Raw genomic sequence first — 13,364 nt, forward strand, 5'->3', positions numbered from 1 at the left:
CCTTTCGTCTTCGTTTCTTCTCTGCTCTCTCTCTCTCTCTCTCTCTCTCTCTCTCTCTTCCTTTTTCTTCTTCCTTTCCTTTGACCGATGGCGAAGATTACGTAAGTCACCCGGTTTTTTTGCTGCGCCGGAGAATGAAGAATATCTGCCGTTAAATGACTTCTTGAGCGTTAGTTTGTTGCAAGAGATATTTGTTTTCAAGAAGTATGAGCGACGCATTTTATACACTTTAATGTTTGTTTAATCTCATAAATCTTTCTCTGATAAATTAAATGTAATTTCATGATATCTCACACATATATTGGAAAAATATGATTTATATTAATTAATGCGCAACGTTTTTCAAGAGTAACTTCAGACATATTTTTCTTAATTTTCTTTCAATTTTTTTTGACGTTATCATATAATTAATTGTATCAGCACAATATGTATAATATTTTTTTTTAGGACGGAAGCCAGTTTATGGTTAAGTTAATTATCTTATCGCATTTGCGACGATGTATAATGTTTGACCAGATCGATATGCGTTTATATCCGGAGATAATTCATCTTGATCCAGACTTAATAACAGTTTGTAAGGCATGCGTGGACGTATGAGAGAAAGCTCGATGCTGAATTATATTGTTAACTGAGACAGTAGGAGGATCTCGCGGAAGAAAACGTTGTAAGTAATCATGTAGTTATTCCGGAGCACTAATGCGTGCATCCGAGAAGGAGATAATTACAATCTCTTACAATGATCCGATATTATCATACACGAATACGATGTTCCAAAACTTGTAGCTTAAATTTCAATTATAGACCTTTTGTGAATTTCAAATTAATTTTTCTTTAAAGAAAATGTGTAAAAGAAGACAAAGATTGTTGTGAAAATTGTATATTTAATATTGAGTTTTTTCAACATAGTCTCAATATGTAAAATTTTAGAAAACATTTACATTTTTAAAGATTAAAATTTGAAATTAAGCGAAAATTCTATAACTATTTTTCTTTAGAAATTAATCTAGTTTTTAAAATATGATATAATAATTTATTATATTATTAATTAATGATAATTTTTTAATTAGAAACTTTGCAATTTCTTCTAAAAATTTCATATACAATTGCAGTTAATAATTATGATTTATTATAAAAAAAGAAGTTTTATCTTTAATATTTATATATTTTTTCAATAAAATAATAACATTCTTTTATTACATTTTTTTTATTTTTATAGAATAAGAGTCATTTATATTAATGAACTAACGTAAATCTATGACATTAATGGCAGTAAGATATATTAGGAATTGAGATTATCACTTCAATGCAAATGATATAATGCGATAAAATCATTCCAATTAATAACGAGCATGCATTATTCATTGCGTGCATTCTTATCAGTCGGAATAGTACCCAGGCGCGACATTTTCTTAAAAACCTATTAGAAACATAAGAAAGTTTAATTTACAATTTATATTAGCGTTCTTTCTTATATTTTATCTTTTTCTATTATATCAATTTATCTTTCCTTGTCTTTCTTTCTATTATATCATTAGACTTATGGAATGATAAAAAAGTTGCTACAAAGTTTTATGTATTTATCAAATTATAATCGAGCATCGAGCTGATTATTTGTCGTTTTAACATTTTGGACATCAAAATGATGACCAATAACATCAGTTTACTATTAGGTGTACAACTTTGCTCCCGCCGTTTTTTTCCGAAATTCGAGGCTTTATTGTAAAAAACTGGTTATACATTTATGATTCAAAGTATTGTCCATTGCTGGCCACTACTTTCTCCCATCTTTCGGGTAGCGTACGAATCCCGCGTCGAAAAACCTGATCATCTTTTGAGGCTATCCACGAATCGATCCAATTTTTTACTTCTTCATAAGACCGGAAGTGCTGGTCAGTCAGGCCGTGTGCCATTGATCGAAACAAGTGATAGTCAGAGGGAGCAACGTCTGGAGAATACGGCGGGTGGGGTAGGACTTCCAATTTCAACGTTTCCAAGTATGTCTTAACCACTTTCGCAACATGGGGTCGAGCATTGTCAAAATTCTGCAAAATTACTTTATCGTGTCTCTCGTTGTATTGCGGCCGTTTGTCTTTCAATGCTCGGCTCAAATGCATCAATTGCGATACCGATCGCCTGTGATTGTTTCAGTCGGTTTTAACAGTTTATAATACACTACGACGAGCTGGTCCCACCAAATACAGAGCATGACCTTGGACGTCAAAATCACCGTTTTTGAAGCGTTGAAATCACTCACGACACGTTCTTTCACTAATAACGACCTCACCATAAGTATTTGAGAGCATTCGATGAGCCTCAGCCGCAGATTTCTTCATATTGAAGCAAAAAATTAAAACCTCCCGCAAATGACGAGAATTTGGCTCGTAAACTGACATTTTCAATCGAGAATAACTTTATGATGCAGACACAAATCGACTAATGTTTCTATGGGGTTATGTTGATAGATGTCCAAGTTTATTGTATGACGTCTATGATCTATTTATTTCGACTACTACTTACCGCTAAAGCCATCTATAAGAAAACGGCGGAAGCAAAGTTGTAAACCTACCAAAGTTGTACTATTGGTTGCTTAGTTAAATGAAAAGATATGCGGCCATCATTGATGCGTTCCTGAAGTGTCTTAAAGTTTGTATTAGAGATGGTCATTGTACATTGATTATTATTTTTTATATTTAATAAAATTAATATATCTAATATTTTTTAATATAACTAACATTTCGAAGTTTGTATTTTTGTATATAATGATTTAATAAAAATTTATAAAAAGATGGAATCACACGATGCTCGATTTTTTTAAATGATACACGGAAAAAACAATATTTCACAGAATGTCAACCAGATTAAATAATAAAATATGAACTATTTATATAATTGCTTAAACCATAATACAATGATTATGTTAGATTATATTACAACAATGACGGTTATATTATAACAAGGCATTTTACATATTTTTAGTTATAAGCGAGGTGAGTCGCTTTTGCTTTTTGAAATTGTAACTTAATTTATAGCGTAATGTATATATAACAAGAAAATCTTATTAATAATTTAATTTTTATTATTGTAACGTCATGCTTTATAATGTCACGATTGACACAACTATACGGATATATAACTTATCCATAGTAAATAATTCCCCAACCAAATTTTGGTTGTCACACCAGATCGCGTCTAACTACATCAATAGTCGTTGATACATCAAAATAAATAAATTGTATCAATCATACACATTCCTATCATATAAAGATAATTATCTATCACATTAAGATGATGTTTCTATATTACTCACAACTAAATATTTTTAGTTATGTGAACTATATCTTTTTTTCAATATAAACATGCATACACATATGCTTGCTTTGATACATATAGTCTGATGTTTGACAAATAACAATGAAATTAGCAATTGTTTTTTTTGGTGCATGGAAGGAAATAAACTATGAAATAATCCATAATAAAAATAAAAATCATGTATATGCAGCGCTCATGAACGAATTTTAGTGTATCTCAGAGCAGGCATGACTGTATGCATATTATTAAAAAAATCGAGCATCGTGTGATTCCATCTTAACTTTGAGAAGTCATACTTTTTTGTCATATCTGATTAATTAATTATTACGTGTTTACTTCTGTTAAAAATATTATATTGAAGAATTATTTTTCAAATCTTTCAATTTAAACTCTGTATTATGCGTCTTCTCGAATAATTTATAATTGTAGAAAGAAACAATTTAGCGAAATCTTGAAACTTCTTTAGTCATTAGATTCCTAAGAACAATACATAAACAGATAAGAAATTGATCATTCTTGTTACAAGAATAATTTGCTAGTCAATTTTGCGTTTTTTTTTTGTGTCTTTTGCAAATGAAAGAACAAGAGATCTTCATCTTCTCTTTCGTATTTGTACTTTGAAATTTGCGAAAATAATGATCGATAATAGCAAGTATACGCAAATACGAGGACAAGATGACAATGTTATGCCGCAAAACGAGACTATCGTATGCAAGGCTATAAAAATGCGCGTACATAGCACCGTGTAAAGAAAGCAGAAACCATCGTGTGACTAACGGCGGGCGGTCCCGGACTGGGACGAACATAAAATCGAACTCTCACGCCGCGGCCTATAGAAGCTCTTTACGACGATCTCGCGTACCGTGAATATACAGAGACGTTAGCGGGGTCCTCAGATGGAACTAGGTACGTGTACCACGCCCCCGTCGACCCTTTGAGCCCTTTACGATTTCCGTGCATAGTGAGACACGCCGACCCGATAACGACCTCGACCTCCGATCGTAAAGACGAGTAGATTCTGTCATCACCCAGGTGACCAAATGTCCATTTTAGATTGACAAGAAAAATTTTTATATCTCGATATAATATATTACGTACCGTTTCTCATATTATTTTGGTCGTTGACAATAGACTTTTCACAAACGATTCGCGATAAATCTAATGAACATTTGATGTAAACATATTGTTGGTAAAATAAAGACATGAAAATTTGAAAACAATCGTTGATACTTGATTTCTTTTTATCATATTTATCTCAACTGTCGGTCGTGATCGACATTTCATCTAATAAATAGTAATTACGCTCCAAAGGCGCGAATTTAATTATCTCGCTATCATATTAGAAAAGATATCTAATTCAATTTTTAAATAAAAATATTTATTATATAATGTATATTATAATATAATGTATATTATAGGACCGTATATATGACAATACAAACTATAGCAATCTAACGGTCTAACTGGATCTTAAATGTTTCTATGATTCTGCGTGAATTTATATACTATGTATGTAGTCCTTTTTGAAATGTGTGCCGAAATGATTTTTCAGTTTTGAAACGCTAATTCTATTAAACTATCGCAGTAATATCACGAATTAAAATTGATTAGCAATTTTAATAATTTTTTAAACATTTTTTCGCATCTTTGAAACGATTTTAATTATGAGTGACATATTAAAATCTATAAATGATTAGTTCTTAAAAATATTTATCATATGTATTTATATTTAATATCGATACTTTATATCAATCATCGCATTTTTCTCATTATTGATAAACGCGTAAAATTTTTAATTTTGATTTTGATAAAATGTTAAATTCATTGAAATTATATCGGTTTTAATTCCTCTGCATTCAAGTAAAGATTGAATCATTGCGAAAGGAATGAGCTCGATGTATAATGGATGCCTAACGGCGAGAGATTAACCCTTTCGTGTCTGATGTAAATCCCTCGTATGCACGCGCGAGATATAGAAAAATCCGTCGCTTCGGTCGATCGGCGTCGGAGTCGCAACATACATAACCGGGAGCACGATCGAACGAGTTACGAACACGTGGTGCTTCATGTGTAAACGTGACTCGTTCAGCCGGCTAGTGGATCGCGACGCGCGTACATGTGTTTTGCGTGCGTGCGTCGTTACAGAGTGAGCGACGGTGGTCGTACGATCGCTGGTGTGTCGTGCCGATCATTGAACCGGCTCTCAACAATCGCAGTGAATCAAAGTTGTCGGTGGTCAGGCACAAATCCGGCCCCGCTCCACCCACGATGTCGCGCGAATACTTCGATACGTAACCGATTTTACGAAGCGTTCACGAAATGAATTTTTTTTATCGGGCCGCTTTCGCAGACAACTGCTGCCTACGCGCGTTACGGGCTATTCGTATTGTTCCTTTTTAACGACGCGGCAACGCAGTTGGTTACGAAACTTGTTGCGTTGATAAGTTTAGTGTAGTCCAAACACGCGAGCACTAGTATGATTTCCTCGTTTTCGATCTGACATATGATCGAAACAGATTATAAAAAAGAATCAACCAAATATTGAATTTGATAAGGATTACAATTTCAAATAAAAAAATCTACTGGATGTACAATATATTATGGAAAAAAAGATGACATTGCAATTCAACTCTCTTTCTGAAACGAAAGTCTACTCCGAATCGAGTAATGAAAGAGGAAAGTATTGGTTGCTACATAAGACATGGAGCTTTAGCCTCATCCTGTATACACAATACTGAATTGGTCCCTTGTCGCATTTCATCGCGTGCTTTCTTCACCTTCCACCCACAACCGCGCTTTAGGTATCATGATGCCAGGACATTAAGTATCTGCCACCTTCGCTTGGAATAATAAACAGATCAGTCGCAGCATCAGCGAACTTACACCTGGCATTCTTCAACGAGAACACGGTTCGTGTTTTCTGCCGGCATCATCTCAGATCGATCGTGTAACATTCCGTCTGTATATCATGACGAGCACATTCAACTCGCTCGATACCACGGAGCTCGGATCCGCGTATCGACATGAATGAACGCATCGCTCATTGCGTACGCGGCTGCAAGAGAATAGCAATCAGCCGCACGATGGATGGCGTCAGGTGGTAGGAGATCGTAGATGTAGAGCCTTGTCTTCGGCTCCGTCATCGTCGAACAGCCATTGCTTAGTGCGCGTGTTTCGTAATTGACCAGACTTGTTAGAAACCAATGCATAACGACTTTCATCGTATTTATAATTAGCCTTTACACACTAGTTACAATTTGGTGTCTCATCTATACAAACATGGGCACTAGAATCCGTTTTTTTTCATCTATTCAGAATGATTAAAAAAAATCTCTAAACATTCACCAATACTTTCAACTTTCTAGAATAAATATTGGCACTTTATTTTGGAAAATAATAAAATATAATATAATTTATAATTACTGTAATTTATAAAGACTCAAAGAAACTTGTACGAATCGCTCACTAGAGGTCACTAGTGACCCATGTTACTAGGGTAAGGATTAGGTAAGTTTTTTTCTAACGCCATCTTTCACATTAGAGTAATAAAATAAAATTCCTAGATTAAAATACACGCGAAAATAATTTAATAGAGAATAAAGTATGGCGTTTGATGCGACACCTCGGCTCATAAGCGCACTCCCACTTACAATTAAAATCCTACTTAACGAAGCAGTCGATGCATTAAAGTCTTCCTTCAACGACGATTGTTTCGTCTCAAGGAATAAGAGGTACGCGTTATAATTTCCACGTCGTCGTCGTGCTTGGTTGCGGAAGTGAGCACATTATTGTGAGTGCCAGCGACTCGCTTCGGGCTCTGTAATTGCTATCGTAGGTGGTGGAACGGAAGAGTTCATGGCGGAGCCTCGTAAAGCACAATTCACTATGCAGCGTGTAATTTAAACATTGCTTCACTTCTGTACAGCGTGTACCACCCGCATTGTGAACTTTTAGGTCTGGGCGAAAATGTGACCGGCGTAATAGTCCGTTAATGATAATAATTGGGAACTGACCAAACGTGAAGAATGGATGGGATCGGGTTTGAAAAATTTCTTACGGAAAATGTGAAATGCGCGTTATCCAATTTGGAATACTAGGATTCGTTATTCAGTATCGACCGACTTCAAGCTGATTATTAAGCAATCAGTTAGTATACCGTATGATTTACTGTAATATCAGAGAAATAATACCGTTAAATTAAAATTCTTGATCAGATTATCAAACAAGGGGCAATCAAACACAGACCGATCTTTAATATAATCCTTTAAAGTTGTCGGCAAAATGGAACATAAAAAGATGTTAAGAAAATGCCGCGGGATATATCGAGAGTCGGAAGAGTCACCTTGAGAAAGCAATGAGAACGATCCACCGACGCGCCTTAAATACGATATAGAATAGTTGTCAATACTTAACGCGCTCGTAAATCCGAGTAATTAGCAACTCGTTACGGATAACAAAACCACGAGTAATTCTAAATTATAATACAGGGAATGTTATCTCTTTCGCAATTGAATTAATCGACGGAAATTTCTTACGATTGTAGTAAATTTACTTATGAGTTTTTCGAACACAGGAAGCGAATTATGATGCTAAATAGATGATGAGTTTTACTCGTTTACTTGACAACAAACTTGCGATAAATAATAGTTGCATAATTGCTTTTATGAACATAATTATTATCCTTTTTTTGTTAATCAAACAATTTTTAATCTGAAAAATTTTTAATCTGAAAATTTCTTACTGTATATTTGATGAAATACTCAATACAATATTGTCACTTTGATAAAGTATTCTATACTCACTTATAAAAAGCAGAAATAAATATTTTGCAAGACGCGCATATAATTATTATCTTATACGATAGTGATTATTCAACACGGCATGTATTGCATTTTATTATGTTTTGCTCATAAGTAGTTCTACTATATATGTACATTAGCACGTGTCTTTACTTCACGCTTGTCATCGCGTTAGCTTCACGATTAATACATGTATAATTTATCGGTATAATTGATATTATTATATATTATTTTCCCGCTCATACCACAATATAATCGCTATTTCGCTTCAATTTTTATCGCGCCAAGTATACAAATATGCGTTTTTTTTTTTTTCAGGAAAAAAGCGCTTCCTTCTTTGCTTTCCGCAGCATTGCACAAATTGGCACAGGTAAATGCGCAAGAAATCGCGATCACCGCGAGAAAGTATTACCGTGATATTTGTAAAACTTTCGTACTGCACGCGATCGATTTTATCGAATCGGTAAATCATGAAATGACACGAAGTCGCCCTTGTTCCAGAATTGCGATTTCACATAAATTGTATCGTATCGGAGTCTGGGAGCGAGATCGGATCAGTAGCTGGCTAGAGGTCTAGTAGTCGGACAAGAGAACTCGTCAGAAAATAAAATTGAATTTATATCTCGTGCCTGGTTTTACTCGCAAATTGTCTCTTATTTTCCTTTTTCTCCGCCTCCTTGTCGACACACGTTCGCGTTACTTCTTCGGTTGTAAGCACGATTAACAAATTGCACAAAAAGTTGCCCTCAAGGCATCGGCCACTCGATGTTTCATCGCCAATGTACGTATTGATATCTTGTTATAACTAGATGCAAATTAGTTATGACTGCCTATCAGATAGTATTTTAAAAGAAATAGCAAAATATTTATATGAATGAAATATTTATATAAGAAAGTCGCGTCAAATATATCATCTTAAAATATATCATCTTAATTAAAAATATATTAATGAGAAAAATATATTAATGAGAAAAATATATTAATGAGAAAAAATATTGCTTAAAAATTTAAAGTAAAGATAAAGATATAAATATTATAGTTAATGTTTAAATAAATTGTATCATAATAAAATATTAATTCAATTCATTTAATTTCAAAGGCCGGATATAATCGAAATTTAAAATTAAAAAGAACATACTAAACAGCAATTGAGTTATCTCTTATATATGATTTAATTCTTTAGTTGATGAGAACTTGGAAAATTTTAGACGACATGATTATTCTCTGGAATAGGAAACAAAGAAAGATGATAAATCATGGCATTAGGTCAGCATTTAATGTTATAGGGAGAAATATTACTCTATTGTCCAATCTTTATCTTAGATCGAATCTTAATAACAGACGTTGATTAACTGCAGTCAATATGATCTTTTTATAAAAACCAATTCGCGGCAGCAGAATTATTCCGTTATGAAATATGAATCTTCGATTTTTATATGCATGTAGTAATTCTTGTGTCATGCGTGGTACGGCAGTCTGAGCGTTGGCATAATATTTTCATTTCACGCTGGAGTGCTCGTCTGTCCCATAATATGTCCAGTGAACCCTGCTGAACCCAAAACCACAACCCAGTACGCGTCCAAGTCGCTCTTGGGCCCTTACTTTCCTTTTATTTCTGTCGTAGAACGTAAGTCACTCGGTGACACTAAGGGACGTACAAAAATTCCACGATGTATCTCGTCAGAACTTGGTGTTGTATAGGGTGCCGCAAAAGATATATTTTGTTACGTATCTCAAGAACTACATTATATATCGATCTCAAATGAATGACAATTGTTCAATGACGGTCGGAAATTACATCTACAAGTTTTGAATTATTGTCAATTGAAATTACGAGGAAAAAAATGTTCCTTTGGTGAAATTAAAACCTCATAATGTGACTGGACTAAAATAGAACTAAAATTACACGGTTGTTAGAATCTAAATCTGCTTCGCGGCGGCTCAACTTGAAAAAGAAAAAATTTGTTTGAGCGTTATTTGAATCCTCCTTTCCGTCCGTTCTTTCCCACCTTTAGAGAGATCGTTTTCGTCTTGCGTACATACAAAAGTAGTGAACTCCTCTTCTGGCCCTCTCGGCAAGGTGGTACCGAAATGAAAATGTACGACGTGATACACGCCTGAGTTCTAGAAGATGGCCAGGCGGCATCGACGTCGCCGTCGTCCTCATCTGCTGGCTGCGTCGTCGCCACTTTCAGCGACGATGGGGACCACCTCCGGGGCGCACGAGTGTTTAATAAACCGGTTAAGGCCCGTCCCCGGATCTGTTTGCCTTCGGCTTTTGTAACTTTACTAGTGTTGTGACTTGAGTCGGGGCCTACATGAAAAAAAGAGTCCGCGATGGGTACCCGAGCAAACAGTCCGTGTGTGTCTCGTATCAACACGACGCGCGCCTCTATCGGCGGCCGTACCTTCCACAGAGAGATGGAAAATATGGAGGTGGAGAATAGTGACGAATTCAAATTTGTCAATCTAAAATCAGATTCACTCTTTCAAGGGGAAATTGTATTGTGTGAGAATATAATATCGCAGATTTGTTCTATTTATATTATTTGCGGTTCAGATCAATGTCCTAAACACTACTGCAATTATTTTTTTACAATATTTTAAATCTACTTTGATTTATTTGGACATAGAAAGAAAAGACAATATTTATGTTTTATTTTTTGTTTAACGTTCAATGGACACAGTGAATTTGAGAAATCCTATTTTTAATTTTATTCATTATTGAAGAGTATAATCAATTACTTATAGCAAAAATAATTTTGAATTAACTCAAACTAATTTATTAAGGGTTGAAAATGTAAGTCAGCATGATGGATTAGATAATATGAGTAAGATAAGTTCGAAGATGGTAATGACATGGAACAACGGTTATCGCGGTTTAAAGAATTTTAATCCGCAGAAAATAGATAGAAATAGATGTGGCTGTGGAATAAATTATTCATTGCGGTTAATATTATGCGTGTCAAGATAAGATTTTAAAACAAGTTAAGATAAGATTTTACATAATAGACGAAATAACTAATGATGTCAACTCTAAGAATTTTTGTCAACTGATCTATACGTGTGCCAAATAAAATAAACTGAATTATTATATATTTGTTAAACATTTTGTTTTTGTATAAATAGAAATCTATATAAATGATTATGATCTGCGATTCTTTATATTAACGATATACTTTTTTTTTGTACAAAGAAATATATGGAAATATTATTTTTATATTTATGAATATTCATCTAATAATTCAATCAAAAAAAATGAATGAATGTTAATCAATAAATATATGCAGAACTAATGATAGAAATCGGGATACTAACGATAGAGAATTAGTAAATGAATTGAGCTATTGGTATCTACTTCAGTTCCGCGACCGAAGCCAAATAAACACCTCGCAACCTAATCTCATACACTGACTCAGTCATCGCTTAGTCATTAATTAGCTAAACAAGAATTTTTTTAGACGCGTAGAAACAAAAATATTAACTTTATAAAACGAAATCAATTAACATAAGAAATTATGAAGTAATATTTTTATAAATCATGTATAAATTAATAATACAACAAAACGAATATTTATCAAAATTCTTCGAAAAAAGTTTAGATTAAGACTAAATGAAATAAAATTTGCATTGTATATTGTATTATGTAAATAGTGAGGTTTTACATCTCATTGATATCAATTTACAATGATATAACAAATTTAACATTTATTTATTTAGAGAAAGTAGATCTCAAGCATATTTATTCTGAGTTTGGAATTAAATTAATATAACAACTTGTGTAATTATTAGATTCATTAATTATTATTTCATATAAAAAAATGATCAATTCTTATTTTGAATATAAAAAAAGTATTTTTATATTCGAGTCTCTGTTAAAGATTAAATAGATGAATAGACAGATGTGGCTACATAAATATAGATAGGAATAGAAAGAGAAAGAAAGAGAGAAAGAGAGAAAAAAATTAGTTTAACATTTAATAAATTTATCTATATCGTTAAGATTAATTAATATACAATTTGGCATTATTGTAATTATACAATTATTATAATTAAAGTAATTAAAATTAATTATATTGGTATAATCTTTTACAAGAATAACATGGAAAAAATCTTTTATAATATATAATATATATACATATTATTGTTATTACATATTAAATATATATATCAAAAATATATAAATCAAATTCATAAATAGTTGAATAGTTCGTCACGTCATTGTTATGTAATATCGTAAAAAAATAGAATAAAATGGCATAAAATTCAATTTAGAGGTGCAATCGACAAAGAAGTACGGACTCTAATAGATTAATAATATTAACCTTAATTTGAAATAATAAGATATAGAGTGGCAGCATAAACTTTTTTAAATGAATGAAATGTAACTTGCATATTTAAACAGTCTATTTTTTAAGTAAGATTGTACATACCATGTAATACTTGAAATAATCTTTATATGACAATAAAATACTCGAATGTAGTATGTAATTAACGATTATCATATAAGTGTAATTACGATGTAAGAAGTCGGCCTTGTGTTCTTTTTCTAGTTTCTTTACGAGATGTTCTGCGACAAAAATGATCCTGTTCGTATAACTCAGAAAAGTGTATGAGCAAAGAAATAATTCTTTAACCAAATCTGCAAAGATATGCCTGTTTATAGATGTAGGCAAGTATGCAGATTCGAAGTAAATAAGAACCTATAAATGTCAAATTTAAATAAATATACACTAATAACGTGATTTATAGACACGCCTTTGCGTTAAATTGTTTTATCCATTTGCTGTGAAACGCGACAATTATCTTTTTCTCTTCTAACCGTCCGTCTCCCAGACTCGTTGAACGCAATCGATGACAACGACAAAGAACAGCGCGTGTAGAGAAACGGTAAAATGCTGCGCGAATTCTTCACATGTCATTGCATCATTATACACGTTTCAGTAAAACTTGTCGTCGATCAGGCGAACGCGAACGACCGTTTTCTTTCGTTCAGTTCCGCGAAGTAGCCGTGACAGAAATGCATCGCGACTTTTATCCTGCGAAAAGCGCAATGGGATCTCGCGGAGACGTCAATGCCAGAAGCGAAGTAACGTTATAACATATGTATGCTGGGAAGCCGCGAGTGGAGCGATACGCGTCAAACGTGGTGTAATATCCACGAGTCGTTTTCTTCTGTTGCAGTAAATGTTGCGTGCCGATATACCTCGTCTCCGCGAGATGACTCGGTGCGAAAGCAGGATATACATATAATAT

The sequence above is a fragment of the Atta cephalotes genome (assembly GCF_000143395.1).
Source record: "Atta cephalotes unplaced genomic scaffold scaffold00001, whole genome shotgun sequence".
Lineage (NCBI taxonomy): Eukaryota > Metazoa > Arthropoda > Insecta > Hymenoptera > Formicidae > Atta > Atta cephalotes.